Genomic DNA, 21,108 nt, shown 5'->3' with positions numbered 1-21,108 from the left:
TTGTTAGAGATCTTCATGCAAATGGACATAATCACTCAATCAAGAAATATATGCTAAACTTCCACACTGTAAATATGGTTTTAAAGAAACATCAAAGATATAAATGTATCTATTCTCAGTGAGTTTACAATGTCCCTAGATCTTTAACATATAGTAGCCAAACTTTCCAAAGGACGTAAATAGAATTTGATGGCATCAAGATACATATTTGAAAGTATAATGTCATACTTAAAGCTGTCTACTGCTTCCTTTATTAACATGTCAATTTAAGAGGAAACTAAGAAACTGTTTCTTGTAAAAGGACTGCCGCCTGAACAGGGACTTGAACCCTGGACCCTCAGATTAAAAGTCTGATGCTCTACCGACTGAGCTATCCAGGCTCTGAAACAGCTCTCACTGAGATAGAAAAAAATACTGAGGTTAAATGAAGGAGAATATAAGGTCCTCATAGTCCATTAACGGCAAAATGAAAAGTTCTTGATTTCATAAATACTTTGGAGTATTACTGTTGAAGTTGTTAGAGATCTTCATGCAAATGGACATAATCACTCAATCAAGAAATATATGCTAAACTTCCACACTGTAAATATGGTTTTAAAGAAACATCAAAGATATAAATGTATCTATTCTCAGTGAGTTTACAATGTCCCTAGATCTTTAACATACAGTAGCCAAACTTTCCAAAGGACGTAAATAGAATTTGATGGCATCAAGGTACATATTTGAAAGTATAATGTCATACTTAAAGCTGTCTACTGCTTCCTTTATTAACATGTCAATTTAAGAGGAAACTAAGAAACTGTTTCTTGTAAAATGACTGCCGCCTGAACAGGGACTTGAACCCTGGACCCTCAGATTAAAAGTCTGATGCTCTACCGACTGAGCTATCCAGGCTCTGAAAAAGCTCTCACTGAGATAGAAAAAAATACTGAGGTTAAATGAAGGAGAATATAAGGTCCTCATAGTCCATTAACGGCAAAATGAAAAGTTCTTGATTTCATAAATACTTTGGAGTATTACTGTTGAAGTTGTTAGAGATCTTCATGCAAATGGACATAATCACTCAATTAAGAAATATATGCTAAACTTCCACACTGTAAATATGGTTTTAAAGAAACATCAAAGATATAAATGTATCTATTCTCAGTGAGTTTACAATGTCCCTAGATCTTTAACATACAGTAGCCAAACTTTCCAAAGGACGTAAATAGAATTTGATGGCATCAAGGTACATATTTGAAAGTATAATGTCATACTTCAAGCTGTCTACTGCTTCCTTTATTGACTTGTCAATTTAAGAGGAAACTAAGAAACTGTTTCTTGTAAAAGGACTGCCGCCTGAACAGGGACTTGAACCCTGGACCCTCAGATTAAAAGTCTGATGCTCTACCGACTGAGCTATCCAGGCTCTGAAAAAGCTCTCACTGAGATAGAAAAAAATACTGAGGTTAAATGAAGGAGAATATAAGGTCCTCATAGTCCATTAACGGCAAAATGAAAAGTTCTTGATTTCATAAATACTTTGGAGTATTACTGTTGAAGTTGTTAGAGATCTTCATGCAAATGGACATAATCACTCAATCAAGAAATATATGCTAAACTTCCACACTGTAAATATGGTTTTAAAGAAACATCAAAGATATAAATGTATCTATTCTCAGTGAGTTTACAATGTCCCTAGATCTTTAACATACAGTAGCCAAACTTTCCAAAGGACGTAAATAGAATTTGATGGCATCAAGGTACATATTTGAAAGTATAATGTCATACTTAAAGCTGTCTACTGCTTCCTTTATTGACATGTCAATTTAAGAGGAAACTAAGAAACTGTTTCTTGTAAAAGGACTGCCGCCTGAACAGGGACTTGAACCCTGGACCCTCAGATTAAAAGTCTGATGCTCTACCGACTGAGCTATCCAGGCTCTGAAAAAGCTCGCACTGAGATAGAAAAAAATACTGAGGTTAAATGAAGGAGAATATAAGGTCCTCATAGTCCATTAACGGCAAAATGAAAAGTTCCTGATTTCATAAATACTTTGGAGTATTACTGTTGAAGTTGTTAGAGATCTTCATGCAAATGGACATAATCACTCAATCAAGAAATATATGATAAACTTCCACACTGTAAATATGGTTTTAAAGAAACATCAAAGATATAAATGTATCTATTCTCAGTGAGTTTACAATGTCCCTAGATCTTTAACATATAGTAGCCAAACTTTCCAAAGGACGTAAATAGAATTTGATGGCATCAAGATACATATTTGAAAGTATAATGTCATACTTAAAGCTGTCTACTGCTTCCTTTATTAACATGTCAATTTAAGAGGAAACTAAGAAACTGTTTCTTGTAAAAGGACTGCCGCCTGAACAGGGACTTGAACCCTGGACCCTCAGATTAAAAGTCTGATGCTCTACCGACTGAGCTATCCAGGCTCTGAAAACGCTCTCACTGAGATAGAAAAAAATACTGAGGTTAAATGAAGGAGAATATAAGGTCCTCATAGTCCATTAACGGCAAAATGAAAAGTTCTTGATTTCATAAATACTTTGGAGTATTACTGTTGAAGTTGTTAGAGATCTTCATGCAAATGGACATAATCACTCAATCAAGAAATATATGCGAAACTTCCACACTGTAAATATGGTTTTAAAGAAACATCAAAGATATAAATGTATCTATTCTCAGTGAGTTTACAATGTCCCTAGATCTTTAACATACAGTAGCCAAACTTTCCAAAGGACATAAATAGAATTTGATGGCATCAAGGTACATATTTGAAAGTATAATGTCATACTTAAAGCTGTCTACTGCTTCCTTTATTGACATGTCAATTTAAGAGGAAACTAAGAAACTGTTTCTTGTAAAAGGACTGCCGCCTGAACAGGGACTTGAACCCTGGACCCTCAGATTAAAAGTCTGATGCTCTACCGACTGAGCTATCCAGGCTCTGAAACAGCTCTCACTGAGATAGAAAAAAATACTGAGGTTAAATGAAGGAGAATATAAGGTCCTCATAGTCCATTAACGGCAAAATGAAAAGTTCTTGATTTCATAAATACTTTGGAGTATTACTGTTGAAGTTGTTAGAGATCTTCATGCAAATGGACATAATCACTCAATCAAGAAATATATGCTAAACTTCCACACTGTAAATATGGTTTTAAAGAAACATCAAAGATATAAATGTATCTATTCTCAGTGAGTTTACAATGTCCCTAGATCTTTAACATACAGTAGCCAAACTTTCCAGAGGACGTAAATAGAATTTGATGGCATCAAGGTACATATTTGAAAGTATAATGTCATACTTAAAGCTGTCTACTGCTTCCTTTATTGACTTGTCAATTTAAGAGGAAACTAAGAAACTGTTTCTTGTAAAAAGACTGCCGCCTGAACAGGGACTTGAACCCTGGACCCTCAGATTAAAAGTCTGATGCTCTACCGACTGAGCTATCCAGGCTCTGAAACAGCTCTCACTGAGATAGAAAAAAATACTGAGGTTAAATGAAGGAGAATATAAGGTCCTCATAGTCCATTAACGGCAAAATGAAAAGTTCTTGATTTCATAAATACTTTGGAGTATTACTGTTGAAGTTGTTAGAGATCTTCATGCAAATGGACATAATCACTCAATTAAGAAATATATGCTAAACTTCCACACTGTAAATATGGTTTTAAAGAAACATCAAAGATATAAATGTATCTATTCTCAGTGAGTTTACAATGTCCCTAGATCTTTAACATACAGTAGCCAAACTTTCCAAAGGACGTAAATAGAATTTGATGGCATCAAGGTACATATTTGAAAGTATAATGTCATACTTAAAGCTGTCTACTGCTTCCTTTATTAACATGTCAAATTAAGAGGAAACTAAGAAACTGTTTCTTGTAAAAAGACTGCCGCCTGAACAGGGACTTGAACCCTAGACCCTCAGATTAAAAGTCTGATGCTCTACCGACTGAGCTATCCAGGCTCTGAAAAAGCTCTCACTGAGATAGAAAAAAATACTGAGGTTAAATGAAGGAGAATATAAGTTCCTCATAGTCCATTAACGGCAAAATGAAAAGTTCTTGATTTCATAAATACTTTGGAGTATTACTGTTGAAGTTGTTAGAGATCTTCATGCAAATGGACATAATCACTCAATCAAGAAATATATGCTAAACTTCCACACTGTAAATATGGTTTTAAAGAAACATCAAAGATATAAATGTATCTATTCTCAGTGAGTTTACAATGTCCCTAGATCTTTAACATACAGTAGCCAAACTTTCCAAAGGACGTAAATAGAATTTGATGGCATCAAGGTACATATTTGAAAGTATAATGTCATACTTAAAGCTGTCTACTGCTTCCTTTATTAACATGTCAATTTAAGAGGAAACTAAGAAACTGTTTCTTGTAAAAAGACTGCCGCCTGAACAGGGACTTGAACCCTAGACCCTCAGTATAAAAGTCTGATGCTCTACCGACTGAGCTATCCAGGCTCTGAAAAAGCTCTCACTGAGATAGAAAAAAATACTGAGGTTAAATGAAGGAGAATATGAGGTCCTCAGTCCATTAACGGCAAAATGAAAAGTTCTTGATTTCATAAATACTTTGGAGTATTACTGTTGAAGTTGTTAGAGATCTTCATGCAAATGGACATAATCACTCAATCAAGAAATATATGCTAAACTTCCACACTGTAAATATGGTTTTAAAGAAACATCAAAGATATAAATGTATCTATTCTCAGTGAGTTTACAATGTCCCTAGATCTTTAACATACAGTAGCCAAACTTTCCAAAGGACGTAAATAGAATTTGATGGCATCAAGGTACATATTTGAAAGTATAATGTCATACTTAAAGCTGTCTACTGCTTCCTTTATTAACATGTCAATTTAAGAGGAAACTAAGAAACTGTTTCTTGTAAAAAGACTGCCGCCTGAACAGGGACTTGAACCCTAGACCCTCAGATTAAAAGTCTGATGCTCTACCGACTGAGCTATCCAGGCTCTGAAAAAGTTCTCACTGAGATAGAAAAAAATACTGAGGTTAAATGAAGGAGAATATAAGGTCCTCATAGTCCATTAACGGCAAAATGAAAAGTTCTTGATTTCATAAATACTTTGGAGTATTACTGTTGAAGTTGTTAGAGATCTTCATGCAAATGGACATAATCACTCAATCAAGAAATATATGCTAAACTTCCACACTGTAAATATGGTTTTAAAGAAACATCAAAGATATAAATGTATCTATTCTCAGTGAGTTTACAATGTCCCTAGATCTTTAACATACAGTAGCCAAACTTTCCAAAGGACGTAAATAGAATTTGATGGCATCAAGGTACATATTTGAAAGTATAATGTCATACTTAAAGCTGTCTACTGCTTCCTTTATTTACATGTCAATTTAAGAGGAAACTAAGAAACTGTTTCTTGTAAAAAGACTGCCGCCTGAACAGGGACTTGAACCCTGGACCCTCAGATTAAAAGTCTGATGCTCTACCGACTGAGCTATCCAGGCTCTGAAAAAGCTCTCACTGAGATAGAAAAAAATACTGAGGTTAAATGAAGGTGAATATAAGGTCCTCATAGTCCATTAACGGCAAAATGAAAAGTTCTTGATTTCATAAATACTTTGGAGTATTACTGTTGAAGTTGTTAGAGATCTTCATGCAAATGGACATAATCACTCAATCAAGAAATATATGCTAAACTTCCACACTGTAAATATGGTTTTAAAGAAACATCAAAGATATAAATGTATCTATTCTCAGTGAGTTTACAATGTCCCTAGATCTTTAACATACAGTAGCCAAACTTTCCAGAGGACGTAAATAGAATTTGATGGCATCAAGGTACATATTTGAAAGTATAATGTCATACTTCAAGCTGTCTACTGCTTCCTTTATTGACTTGTCAATTTAAGAGGAAACTAAGAAACTGTTTCTTGTAAAAAGACTGCCGCCTGAACAGGGACTTGAACCCTGGACCCTCAGATTAAAAGTCTGATGCTCTACCGACTGAGCTATCCAGGCTCTGAAACAGCTCTCACTGAGATAGAAAAAAATACTGAGGTTAAATGAAGGAGAATATAAGGTCCTCATAGTCCATTAACGGCAAAATGAAAAGTTCTTGATTTCATAAATACTTTGGAGTATTACTGTTGAAGTTGTTAGAGATCTTCATGCAAATGGACATAATCACTCAATTAAGAAATATATGCTAAACTTCCACACTGTAAATATGGTTTTAAAGAAACATCAAAGATATAAATGTATCTATTCTCAGTGAGTTTACAATCTCCCTAGATCTTTAACATACAGTAGCCAAACTTTCCAAAGGACGTAAATAGAATTTGATGGCATCAAGGTACATATTTGAAAGTATAATGTCATACTTAAAGCTGTCTACTGCTTCCTTTATTTACATGTCAATTTAAGAGGAAACTAAGAAACTGTTTCTTGTAAAAGGACTGCCGCCTGAACAGGGACTTGAACCCTGGACCCTCAGATTAAAAGTCTGATGCTCTACCGACTGAGCTATCCAGGCTCTGAAACAGCTCTCACTGAGATAGAAAAAAATACTGAGGTTAAATGAAGGAGAATATAAGGTCCTCATAGTCCATTAACGGCAAAATGAAAAGTTCTTGATTTCATAAATACTTTGGAGTATTACTGTTGAAGTTGTTAGAGATCTTCATGCAAATGGACATAATCACTCAATCAAGAAATATATGCTAAACTTCCACACTGTAAATATGGTTTTAAAGAAACATCAAAGATATAAATGTATCTATTCTCAGTGAGTTTACAATGTCCCTAGATCTTTAACATACAGTAGCCAAACTTTCCAGAGGACGTAAATAGAATTTGATGGCATCAAGGTACATATTTGAAAGTATAATGTCATACTTAAAGCTGTCTACTGCTTCCTTTATTGACTTGTCAATTTAAGAGGAAACTAAGAAACTGTTTCTTGTAAAAAGACTGCCGCCTGAACAGGGACTTGAACCCTGGACCCTCAGATTAAAAGTCTGATGCTCTACCGACTGAGCTATCCAGGCTCTGAAACAGCTCTCACTGAGATAGAAAAAAATACTGAGGTTAAATGAAGGAGAATATAAGGTCCTCATAGTCCATTAACGGCAAAATGAAAAGTTCTTGATTTCATAAATACTTTGGAGTATTACTGTTGAAGTTGTTAGAGATCTTCATGCAAATGGACATAATCACTCAATTAAGAAATATATGCTAAACTTCCACACTGTAAATATGGTTTTAAAGAAACATCAAAGATATAAATGTATCTATTCTCAGTGAGTTTACAATCTCCCTAGATCTTTAACATACAGTAGCCAAACTTTCCAGAGGACGTAAATAGAATTTGATGGCATCAAGGTACATATTTGAAAGTATAATGTCATACTTAAAGCTGTCTACTGCTTCCTTTATTGACTTGTCAATTTAAGAGGAAACTAAGAAACTGTTTCTTGTAAAAAGACTGCCGCCTGAACAGGGACTTGAACCCTGGACCCTCAGATTAAAAGTCTGATGCTCTACCGACTGAGCTATCCAGGCTCTGAAACAGCTCTCACTGAGATAGAAAAAAATACTGAGGTTAAATGAAGGAGAATATAAGGTCCTCATAGTCCATTAACGGCAAAATGAAAAGTTCTTGATTTCATAAATACTTTGGAGTATTACTGTTGAAGTTGTTAGAGATCTTCATGCAAATGGACATAATCACTCAATCAAGAAATATATGCTAAACTTCCACACTGTAAATATGGTTTTAAAGAAACATCAAAGATATAAATGTATCTATTCTCAGTGAGTTTACAATGTCCCTAGATCTTTAACATACAGTAGCCAAACTTTCCAAAGGACGTAAATAGAATTTGATGGCATTAAGGTACATATTTGAAAGTATAATGTCATACTTAAAGCTGTCTACTGCTTCCTTTATTAACATGTCAATTTAAGAGGAAACTAAGAAACTGTTTCTTGTAAAAAGACTGCCGCCTGAACAGGGACTTGAACCCTAGACCCTCAGATTAAAAGTCTGATGCTCTACCGACTGAGCTATCCAGGCTCTGAAAAAGCTCTCACTGAGATAGAAAAAAATACTGAGGTTAAATGAAGGAGAATATAAGGTCCTCATAGTCCATTAACGGCAAAATGAAAAGTTCTTGATTTCATAAATACTTTGGAGTATTACTGTTGAAGTTGTTAGAGATCTTCATGCAAATGGACATAATCACTCAATCAAGAAATATATGCTAAACTTCCACACTGTAAATATGGTTTTAAAGAAACATCAAAGATATAAATGTATCTATTCTCAGTGAGTTTACAATGTCCCTAGATCTTTAACATACAGTAGCCAAACTTTCCAAAGGACGTAAATAGAATTTGATGGCATCAAGGTACATATTTGAAAGTATAATGTCATACTTAAAGCTGTCTACTGCTTCCTTTATTAACATGTCAATTTAAGAGGAAACTAAGAAACTGTTTCTTGTAAAAAGACTGCCGCCTGAACAGGGACTTGAACCCTAGACCCTCAGATTAAAAGTCTGATGCTCTACCGACTGAGCTATCCAGGCTCTGAAAAAGCTCTCACTGAGATAGAAAAAAATACTGAGGTTAAATGAAGGAGAATATAAGGTCCTCATAGTCCATTAACGGCAAAATGAAAAGTTCTTGATTTCATAAATACTTTGGAGTATTACTGTTGAAGTTGTTAGAGATCTTCATGCAAATGGACATAATCACTCAATCAAGAAATATATGCTAAACTTCCACACTGTAAATATGGTTTTAAAGAAACATCAAAGATATAAATGTATCTATTCTCAGTGAGTTTACAATGTCCCTAGATCTTTAACATACAGTAGCCAAACTTTCCAGAGGACGTAAATAGAATTTGATGGCATCAAGGTACATATTTGAAAGTATAATGTCATACTTAAAGCTGTCTACTGCTTCCTTTATTGACTTGTCAATTTAAGAGGAAACTAAGAAACTGTTTCTTGTAAAAGGACTGCCGCCTGAACAGGGACTTGAACCCTGGACCCTCAGATTAAAAGTCTGATGCTCTACCGACTGAGCTATCCAGGCTCTGAAACAGCTCTCACTGAGATAGAAAAAAATACTGAGGTTAAATGAAGGAGAATATAAGGTCCTCATAGTCCATTAACGGCAAAATGAAAAGTTCTTGATTTCATAAATACTTTGGAGTATTACTGTTGAAGTTGTTAGAGATCTTCATGCAAATGGACATAATCACTCAATCAAGAAATATATGCTAAACTTCCACACTGTAAATATGGTTTTAAAGAAACATCAAAGATATAAATGTATCTATTCTCAGTGAGTTTACAATGTCCCTAGATCTTTAACATACAGTAGCCAAACTTTCCAGAGGACATAAATAGAATTTGATGGCATCAAGGTACATATTTGAAAGTATAATGTCATACTTAAAGCTGTCTACTGCTTCCTTTATTGACTTGTCAATTTAAGAGGAAACTAAGAAACTGTTTCTTGTAAAAGGACTGCCGCCTGAACAGGGACTTGAACCCTGGACCCTCAGATTAAAAGTCTGATGCTCTACCGACTGAGCTATCCAGGCTCTGAAAAAGATCTCACTGAGATAGAAAAAAATACTGAGGTTAAATGAAGGAGAATATAAGGTCCTCATAGTCCATTAACGGCAAAATGAAAAGTTCTTGATTTCATAAATACTTTGGAGTATTACTGTTGAAGTTGTTAGAGATCTTCATGCAAATGGACATAATCACTCAATCAAGAAATATATGCTAAACTTCCACACTGTAAATATGGTTTTAAAGAAACATCAAAGATATAAATGTATCTATTCTCAGTGAGTTTACAATGTCCCTAGATCTTTAACATACAGTAGCCAAACTTTCCAAAGGACGTAAATAGAATTTGATGGCATCAAGGTACATATTTGAAAGTATAATGTCATACTTAAAGCTGTCTACTGCTTCCTTTATTTACATGTCAATTTAAGAGGAAACTAAGAAACTGTTTCTTGTAAAAGGACTGCCGCCTGAACAGGGACTTGAACCCTGGACCTCAGATTAAAAGTCTGATGCTCTACCGACTGAGCTATCCAGGCTCTGAAAAAGCTCTCACTGAGATAGAAAAAAATACTGAGGTTAAATGAAGGAGAATATAAGGTCCTCATAGTCCATTAACGGCAAAATGAAAAGTTCTTGATTTCATAAATACTTTGGAGTATTACTGTTGAAGTTGTTAGAGATCTTCATGCAAATGGACATAATCACTCAATTAAGAAATATATGCTAAACTTCCACACTGTAAATATGGTTTTAAAGAAACATCAAAGATATAAATGTATCTATTCTCAGAGAGTTTACAATGTCCCTAGATCTTTAACATATAGTAGCCAAACTATGCAGAGGACGTAAATAGAATTTGATGGCATCAAGGTACATATTTGAAAGTATAATGTCATACTTAAAGCTGTCTACTGCTTCCTTTATTGACTTGTCAATTTAAGAGGAAACTAAGAAACTGTTTCTTGTAAAAGGACTGCTGCCTGAACAGGGACTTGAACCCTGGACCCTCAGATTAAAAGTCTGATGCTCTACCGACTGAGCTATCCAGGCTCTGAAAAAGCTCTCACTGAGAAAGAAAAAAATACTGAGGTTAAATGAAGGAGAATATAAGGTCCTCATAGTCCATTAACGGCAAAATGAAAAGTTCTTGATTTCATAAATACTTTGGAGTATTACTGTTGAAGTTGTTAGAGATCTTCATGCAAATTGACATAATCACTCAATTAAGAAATATATGCTAAACTTCCACACTGTAAATATGGTTTTAAAGAAACATCAAAGATATAAATGTATCTATTCTCAGTGAGTTTACAATGTCCCTAGATCTTTAACATACAGTAGCCAAACTTTCCAAAGGACGTAAATAGAATTTGATGGCATCAAGGTACATATTTGAAAGTATAATGTCATACTTAAAGCTGTCTACTGCTTCCTTTATTGACATGTCAATTTAAGAGGAAACTAAGAAACTGTTTCTTGTAAAAGGACTGCCGCCTGAACAGGGACTTGAACCCTGGACCCTCAGATTAAAAGTCTGATGCTCTACCGACTGAGCTATCCAGGCTCTGAAAAAGCTCGCACTGAGATAGAAAAAAATACTGAGGTTAAATGAAGGAGAATATAAGGTCCTCATAGTCCATTAACGGCAAAATGAAAAGTTCCTGATTTCATAAATACTTTGGAGTATTACTGTTGAAGTTGTTAGAGATCTTCATGCAAATGGACATAATCACTCAATCAAGAAATATATGCTAAACTTCCACACTGTAAATATGGTTTTAAAGAAACATCAAAGATATAAATGTATCTATTCTCAGTGAGTTTACAATGTCCCTAGATCTTTAACATATAGTAGCCAAACTTTCCAAAGGACGTAAATAGAATTTGATGGCATCAAGATACATATTTGAAAGTATAATGTCATACTTAAAGCTGTCTACTGCTTCCTTTATTAACATGTCAATTTAAGAGGAAACTAAGAAACTGTTTCTTGTAAAAGGACTGCCGCCTGAACAGGGACTTGAACCCTGGACCCTCAGATTAAAAGTCTGATGCTCTACCGACTGAGCTATCCAGGCTCTGAAACAGCTCTCACTGAGATAGAAAAAAATACTGAGGTTAAATGAAGGAGAATATAAGGTCCTCATAGTCCATTAACGGCAAAATGAAAAGTTCTTGATTTCATAAATACTTTGGAGTATTACTGTTGAAGTTGTTAGAGATCTTCATGCAAATGGACATAATCACTCAATCAAGAAATATATGCTAAACTTCCACACTGTAAATATGGTTTTAAAGAAACATCAAAGATATAAATGTATCTATTCTCAGTGAGTTTACAATGTCCCTAGATCTTTAACATACAGTAGCCAAACTTTCCAAAGGACGTAAATAGAATTTGATGGCATCAAGGTACATATTTGAAAGTATAATGTCATACTTAAAGCTGTCTACTGCTTCCTTTATTAACATGTCAATTTAAGAGGAAACTAAGAAACTGTTTCTTGTAAAAGGACTGCCGCCTGAACAGGGACTTGAACCCTGGACCCTCAGATTAAAAGTCTGATGCTCTACCGACTGAGCTATCCAGGCTCTGAAAAAGCTCTCACTGAGATAGAAAAAAATACTGAGGTTAAATGAAGGAGAATATAAGGTCCTCATAGTCCATTAACGGCAAAATGAAAAGTTCTTGATTTCATAAATACTTTGGAGTATTACTGTTGAAGTTGTTAGAGATCTTCATGCAAATGGACATAATCACTCAATCAAGAAATATATGCTAAACTTCCACACTGTAAATATGGTTTTAAAGAAACATCAAAGATATAAATGTATCTATTCTCAGTGAGTTTACAATGTCCCTAGATCTTTAACATACAGTAGCCAAACTTTCCAAAGGACGTAAATAGAATTTGATGGCATCAAGGTACATATTTGAAAGTATAATGTCATACTTAAAGCTGTCTACTGCTTGCTTTATTAACATGTCAATTTAAGAGGAAACTAAGAAACTGTTTCTTGTAAAAGGACTGCCGCCTGAACAGGGACTTGAACCCTGGACCCTCAGATTAAAAGTCTGATGCTCTACCGACTGAGCTATCCAGGCTCTGAAAAAGCTCTCACTGAGATAGAAAAAAATACTGAGGTTAAATGAAGGAGAATATAAGGTCCTCATAGTCCATTAACGGCAAAATGAAAAGTTCTTGATTTCATAAATACTTTGGAGTATTACTGTTGAAGTTGTTAGAGATCTTCATGCAAATGGACATAATCACTCAATTAAGAAATATATGCTAAACTTCCACACTGTAAATATGGTTTTAAAGAAACATCAAAGATATAAATGTATCTATTCTCAGTGAGTTTACAATGTCCCTAGATCTTTAACATACAGTAGCCAAACTTTCCAAAGGACGTAAATAGAATTTGATGGCATCAAGGTACATATTTGAAAGTATAATGTCATACTTCAAGCTGTCTACTGCTTCCTTTATTGACTTGTCAATTTAAGAGGAAACTAAGAAACTGTTTCTTGTAAAAGGACTGCCGCCTGAACAGGGACTTGAACCCTGGACCCTCAGATTAAAAGTCTGATGCTCTACCGACTGAGCTATCCAGGCTCATAAAAAGCTCTCACTGAGATAGAAAAAAATACTGAGGTTAAATGAAGGAGAATATAAGGTCCTCATAGTCCATTAACGGCAAAATGAAAAGTTCTTGATTTCATAAATACTTTGGAGTATTACTGTTGAAGTTGTTAGAGATCTTCATGCAAATGGACATAATCACTCAATCAAGAAATATATGCTAAACTTCCACACTGTAAATATGGTTTTAAAGAAACATCAAAGATATAAATGTATCTATTCTCAGTGAGTTTACAATGTCCCTAGATCTTTAACATACAGTAGCCAAACTTTCCAAAGGACGTAAATAGAATTTGATGGCATCAAGGTACATATTTGAAAGTATAATGTCATACTTAAAGCTGTCTACTGCTTCCTTTATTTACATGTCAATTTAAGAGGAAACTAAGAAACTGTTTCTTGTAAAAGGACTGCCGCCTGAACAGGGACTTGAACCCTGGACTTCAGATTAAAAGTCTGATGCTCTACCGACTGAGCTATCCAGGCTCTGAAAAAGCTCTCACTGAGATAGAAAAAAATACTGAGGTTAAATGAAGGAGAATATAAGGTCCTCATAGTCCATTAACGGCAAAATGAAAAGTTCTTGATTTCATAAATACTTTGGAATATTACTGTTGAAGTTGTTAGAGATCTTCATGCAAATGGACATAATCACTCAATTAAGAAATATATGCTAAACTTCCACACTGTAAATATGGTTTTAAAGAAACATCAAAGATATAAATGTATCTATTCTCAGAGAGATTACAATGTCCCTAGATCTTTAACATACAGTAGCCAAACTTTCCAGAGGACGTAAATAGAATTTGATGGCATCAAGGTACATATTTGAAAGTATAATGTCATACTTAAAGCTGTCTACTGCTTCCTTTATTGACTTGTCAATTTAAGAGGAAACTAAGAAACTGTTTCTTGTAAAAGGACTGCTGCCTGAACAGGGACTTGAACCCTGGACCCTCAGATTAAAAGTCTGATGCTCTACCGACTGAGCTATCCAGGCTCTGAAAAAGCTCTCACTGAGATAGAAAAAAATACTGAGGTTAAATGAAGGAGAATATAAGGTCCTCATAGTCCATTAACGGCAAAATGAAAAGTTCTTGATTTCATAAATACTTTGGAGTATTACTGTTGAAGTTGTTAGAGATCTTCATGCAAATGGACATAATCACTCAATCAAGAAATATATGCTAAACTTCCACACTGTAAATATGGTTTTAAAGAAACATCAAAGATATAAATGTATCTATTCTCAGTGATTTTACAAAGTCCCTAGATCTTTAACATACAGTAGCCAAACTTTCCAAAGGACGTAAATAGAATTTGATGGCATCAAGGTACATATTTGAAAGTATAATGTCATACTTAAAGCTGTCTACTGCTTCCTTTATTTACATGTCAATTTAAGAGGAAACTAAGAAACTGTTTCTTGTAAAAGGACTACCGCCTGAACAGGGACTTGAACCCTGGACCCTCAGATTAAAAGTCTGATGCTCTACCGACTGAGCTATCCAGGCTCTGAAAAAGCTCGCACTGAGAAAGAAAAAAATACTGAGGTTAAATGAAGGAGAATATAAGGTCCTCATAGTCCATTAACGGCAAAATGAAAAGTTCTTGATTTCATAAATACTTTGGAGTATTACTGTTGAAGTTGTTAGAGATCTTCATGCAAATTGACATAATCACTCAATTAAGAAATATATGCTAAACTTCCACACTGTAAATATGGTTTTAAAGAAACATCAAAGATATAAATGTATCTATTCTCAGTGAGTTTACAATGTCCCTAGATCTTTAACATACAGTAGCCAAACTTTCCAAAGGACGTAAATAGAATTTGATGGCATCAAGGTACATATTTGAAAGTATAATGTCATACTTAAAGCTGTCTACTGCTTCCTTTATTGACTTGTCAATTTAAGAGGAAACTAAGAAACTGTTTCTTGTAAAAGGACTGCCGCCTGAACAGGGACTTGAACCCTGGACCCTCAGATTAAAAGTCTGATGCTCTACCGACTGAGCTATCCAGGCTCTGAAAAAGCTCGCACTGAGATAGAAAAAAATACTGAGGTTAAATGAAGGAGAATATAAGGTCCTCATAGTCCATTAACGGCAAAATGAAAAGTTCTTGATTTCATAAATACTTTGGAGTATTACTGTTGAAGTTGTTAGAGATCTTCATGCAAATGGACATAATCACTCAATCAAGAAATATATGCTAAACTTCCACACTGTAAATATGGTTTTAAAGAAACATCAAAGATATAAATGTATCTATTCTCAGTGAGTTTACAATGTCCCTAGATCTTTAACATACAGTAGCCAAACTTTCCAGAGGACGTAAATAGAATTTGATGGCATCAAGGTACATATTTGAAAGTATAATGTCATACTTAAAGCTGTCTACTGCTTCCTTTATTGACTTGTCAATTTAAGAGGAAACTAAGAAACTGTTTCTTGTAAAAAGACTGCCGCCTGAACAGGGACTTGAACCCTGGACCCTCAGATTAAAAGTCTGATGCTCTACCGACTGAGCTATCCAGGCTCTGAAACAGCTCTCACTGAGATAGAAAAAAATACTGAGGTTAAATGAAGGAGAATATAAGGTCCTCATAGTCCATTAACGGCAAAATGAAAAGTTCTTGATTTCATAAATACTTTGGAGTATTACTGTTGAAGTTGTTAGAGATCTTCATGCAAATGGACATAATCACTCAATTAAGAAATATATGCTAAACTTCCACACTGTAAATATGGTTTTAAAGAAACATCAAAGATATAAATGTATCTATTCTCAGTGAGTTTACAATCTCCCTAGATCTTTAACATACAGTAGCCAAACTTTCCAAAGGACGTAAATAGAATTTGATGGCATCAAGGTACATATTTGAAAGTATAATGTCATACTTAAAGCTGTCTACTGCTTCCTTTATTTACATGTCAATTTAAGAGGAAACTAAGAAACTGTTTCTTGTAAAAGGACTGCCGCCTGAACAGGGACTTGAACCCTGGACCCTCAGATTAAAAGTCTGATGCTCTACCGACTGAGCTATCCAGGCTCTGAAAAAGCTCTCACTGAGATAGAAAAAAATACTGAGGTTAAATGAAGGAGAATATAAGGTCCTCATAGTCCATTAACGGCAAAATGAAAAGTTCTTGATTTCATAAATACTTTGGAGTATTACTGTTGAAGTTGTTAGAGATCTTCATGCAAATGGACATAATCACTCAATCAAGAAATATATGCTAAACTTCCACACTGTAAATATGGTTTTAAAGAAACATCAAAGATATAAATGTATCTATTCTCAGTGAGTTTACAATGTCCCTAGATCTTTAACATACAGTAGCCAAACTTTCCAAAGGACGTAAATAGAATTTGATGGCATCAAGGTACATATTTGAAAGTATAATGTCATACTTAAAGCTGTCTACTGCTTCCTTTATTAACATGTCAATTTAAGAGGAAACTAAGAAACTGTTTCTTGTAAAAAGACTGCCGCCTGAACAGGGACTTGAACCCTAGACCCTCAGATTAAAAGTCTGATGCTCTACCGACTGAGCTATCCAGGCTCTGAAAAAGCTCTCACTGAGATAGAAAAAAATACTGAGGTTAAATGAAGGAGAATATAAGGTCCTCATAGTCCATTAACGGCAAAATGAAAAGTTCTTGATTTCATAAATACTTTGGAGTATTACTGTTGAAGTTGTTAGAGATCTTCATGCAAATGGACATAATCACTCAATTAAGAAATATATGCTAAACTTCCACACTGTAAATATGGTTTTAAAGAAACATCAAAGATATAAATGTATCTATTCTCAGTGAGTTTACAATCTCCCTAGATCTTTAACATACAGTAGCCAAACTTTCCAAAGGACGTAAATAGAATTTGATGGCATCAAGGTACATATTTGAAAGTATAATGTCATACTTAAAGCTGTCTACTGCTTCCTTTATTTACATGTCAATTTAAGAGGAAACTAAGAAACTGTTTCTTGTAAAAGGACTGCCGCCTGAACAGGGACTTGAACCCTGGACCCTCAGATTAAAAGTCTGATGCTCTACCGACTGAGCTATCCAGGCTCTGAAAAAGCTCTCACTGAGATAGAAAAAAATACTGAGGTTAAATGAAGGAGAATATAAGGTCCTCATAGTCCATTAACGGCAAAATGAAAAGTTCTTGATTTCATAAATACTTTGGAGTATTACTGTTGAAGTTGTTAGAGATCTTCATGCAAATGGACATAATCACTCAATCAAGAAATATATGCTAAACTTCCACACTGTAAATATGGTTTTAAAGAAACATCAAAGATATAAATGTATCTATTCTCAGTGAGTTTACAATGTCCCTAGATCTTTAACATACAGTAGCCAAACTTTCCAAAGGACGTAAATAGAATTTGATGGCATCAAGGTACATATTTGAAAGTATAATGTCATACTTAAAGCTGTCTACTGCTTCCTTTATTAACATGTCAATTTAAGAGGAAACTAAGAAACTGTTTCTTGTAAAAAGACTGCCGCCTGAACAGGGACTTGAACCCTAGACCCTCAGATTAAAAGTCTGATGCTCTACCGACTGAGCTATCCAGGCTCTGAAAAAGCTCTCACTGAGATAGAAAAAAATACTGAGGTTAAATGAAGGAGAATATAAGGTCCTCATAGTCCATTAACGGCAAAATGAAAAGTTCTTGATTTCATAAATACTTTGGAGTATTACTGTTGAAGTTGTTAGAGATCTTCATGCAAATGGACATAATCACTCAATCAAGAAATATATGCTAAACTTCCACACTGTAAATATGGTTTTAAAGAAACATCAAAGATATAAATGTATCTATTCTCAGTGAGTTTACAATGTCCCTAGATCTTTAACATACAGTAGCCAAACTTTACAGAGGACGTAAATAGAATTTGATGGCATCAAGGTACATATTTGAAAGTATAATGTCATACTTCAAGCTGTCTACTGCTTCCTTTATTGACTTGTCAATTTAAGAGGAAACTAAGAAACTGTTTCTTGTAAAAGGACTGCCGCCTGAACAGGGACTTGAACCCTGGACCCTCAGATTAAAAGTCTGATGCTCTACCGACTGAGCTATCCAGGCTCTGAAAAAGCTCTCACTGAGATAGAAAAAAATACTGAGGTTAAATGAAGGAGAATATAAGGTCCTCATAGTCCATTAACGGCAAAATGAAAAGTTCTTGATTTCATAAATACTTTGGAGTATTACTGTTGAAGTTGTTAGAGATCTTCATGCAAATGGACATAATCACTCAATCAAGAAATATATGCTAAACTTCCACACTGTAAATATGGTTTTAAAGAAACATCAAAGATATAAATGTATCTATTCTCAGTGAGTTTACAATGTCCCTAGATCTTTAACATACAGTAGCCAAACTTTCCAAAGGACGTAAATAGAATTTGATGGCATCAAGGTACATATTTGAAAGTATAATGTCATACTTAAAGCTGTCTACTGCTTCCTTTATTAACATGTCAATTTAAGAGGAAACTAAGAAACTGTTTCTTGTAAAAAGACTGCCGCTTGAACAGGGACTTGAACCCTGGACCCTCAGATTAAAAGTCTGATGCTCTACCGACTGAGCTATCCAGGCTCTGAAATAGCTCTCACTGAGATAGAAAAAAATACTGAGGTTAAATGAAGGAGAATATAAGGTCCTCATAGTCCATTAACGGCAAAATGAAAAGTTCTTGATTTCATAAATACTTTGGAGTATTACTGTTGAAGTTGTTAGAGATCTTCATGCAAATGGACATAATCACTCAATCAAGAAATATATGCTAAACTTCCACACTGTAAATATGGTTTTAAAGAAACATCAAAGATATAAATGTATCTATTCTCAGTGAGTTTACAATGTCCCTAGATCTTTAACATACAGTAGCCAAACTTTCCAGAGGACGTAAATAGAATTTGATGGCATCAAGGTACATATTTGAAAGTATAATGTCATACTTAAAGCTGTCTACTGCTTCCTTTATTGACTTGTCAATTTAAGAGGAAACTAAGAAACTGTTTCTTGTAAAAAGACTGCCGCCTGAACAGGGACTTGAACCCTGGACCCTCAGATTAAAAGTCTGATGCTCTACCGACTGAGCTATCCAGGCTCTGAAACAGCTCTCACTGAGATAGAAAAAAATACTGAGGTTAAATGAAGGAGAATATAAGGTCCTCATAGTCCATTAACGGCAAAATGAAAAGTTCTTGATTTCATAAATACTTTGGAGTATTACTGTTGAAGTTGTTAGAGATCTTCATGCAAATGGACATAATCACTCAATTAAGAAATATATGCTAAACTTCCACACTGTAAATATGGTTTTAAAGAAACATCAAAGATATAAATGTATCTATTCTCAGTGAGGTTACAATCTCCCTAGATCTTTAACATACAGTAGCCAAACTTTCCAAAGGACGTAAATAGAATTTGATGGCATCAAGGTACATATTTGAAAGTATAATGTCATACTTAAAGCTGTCTACTGCTTCCTTTATTTACATGTCAATTTAAGAGGAAACTAAGAAACTGTTTCTTGTAAAAGGACTGCCGCCTGAACAGGGACTTGAACCCTGGACCCTCAGATTAAAAGTCGGATGCTCTACCGACTGAGCTATCCAGGCTCTGAAAAAGCTCTCACTGAGATAGAAAAAAATACTGAGGTTAAATGAAGGAGAATATAAGGTCCTCATAGTCCATTAACGGCAAAATGAAAAGTTCTTGATTTCATAAATACTTTGGAGTATTACTGTTGAAGTTGTTAGAGATCTTCATGCAAATGGACATAATCACTCAATCAAGAAATATATGCTAAACTTCCACACTGTAAATATGGTTTTAAAGAAACATCAAAGATATAAATGTATCTATTCTCAGTGAGTTTACAATGTCCCTAGATCTTTAACATACAGTAGCCAAACTTTCCAGAGGACGTAAATAGAATTTGATGGCATCAAGGTACATATTTGAAAGTATAATGTCATACTTAAAGCTGTCTACTGCTTCCTTTATTGACTTGTCAATTTAAGAGGAAACTAAGAAACTGTTTCTTGTAAAAGGACTGCCGCCTGAACAGGGACTTGAACCCTGGACCCTCAGATTAAAAGTCTGATGCTCTACCGACTGAGCTATCCAGGCTCTGAAAAAGCTCTCACTGAGATAGAAAAAATACTGAGGTTAAATGAAGGAGAATATAAGGTCCTCATAGTCCATTAACGGCAAAATGAAAAGTTCTTGATTTCATAAATACTTTGGAGTATTACTGTTGAAGTTGTTAGAGATCTTCATGCAAATGGACATAATCACTCAATCAAGAAATATATGCTAAACTTCCACACTGTAAATATGGTTTTAAAGAAACATCAAAGATATAAATGTATCTATTCTCAGTGAGTTTACAATGTCACTAGATCTTTAACATACAGTATCCAAACTTTCCAGAGGACGTAAATAGAATTTGATGGCATCAAGGTACATATTTGAAAGTATAATGTCATACTTCAAGCTGTCTACTGCTTCCTTTATTGACTTGTCAATTTAAGAGGAAACTAAGAAACTGTTTCTTGTAAAAGGACTGCCGCCTGAACAGGGACTTGAACCCTGGACCCTCAGATTAAAAGTCTGATGCTCTACCGACTGAGCTATCCAGGCTCTGAAAATGCTCTCACTGAGATAGAAAAAAATACTGAGGTTAAATGAAGGAGAATATAAGGTCCTCATAGTCCATTAACGGCAAAATGAAAAGTTCTTGATTTCATAAATACTTTGGAGTATTACTGTTGAAGTTGTTAGAGATCTTCATGCAAATGGACATAATCACTCAA

At 34.6% G+C, this 21,108-nt stretch overlaps 2 non-coding genes across 2 annotated transcripts; both read right to left on the bottom strand.

The window, feature by feature from the left end:
* Positions 1-10,584: 10,584 nt before the first annotated feature.
* TRNAK-UUU (transfer RNA lysine (anticodon UUU)) lies at positions 10,585-10,657 on the bottom strand. The gene has a single exon. It is a non-coding gene; the product is annotated as a tRNA-Lys (tRNA).
* Positions 10,658-14,181: 3,524 nt separating this feature from the next.
* Positions 14,182-14,254, bottom strand: TRNAK-UUU (transfer RNA lysine (anticodon UUU)). Its single transcript has one exon. It is a non-coding gene; the product is annotated as a tRNA-Lys (tRNA).
* Positions 14,255-21,108: the final 6,854 nt, after the last annotated feature.

Source organism: Engystomops pustulosus, chromosome 1 (assembly GCF_040894005.1).
Source record: "Engystomops pustulosus chromosome 1, aEngPut4.maternal, whole genome shotgun sequence".
Lineage (NCBI taxonomy): Eukaryota > Metazoa > Chordata > Amphibia > Anura > Leptodactylidae > Engystomops > Engystomops pustulosus.
The sequence above is the reverse complement of the archived record's forward strand: the minus strand, read 5'-3'. Positions and strand labels throughout refer to the sequence as shown.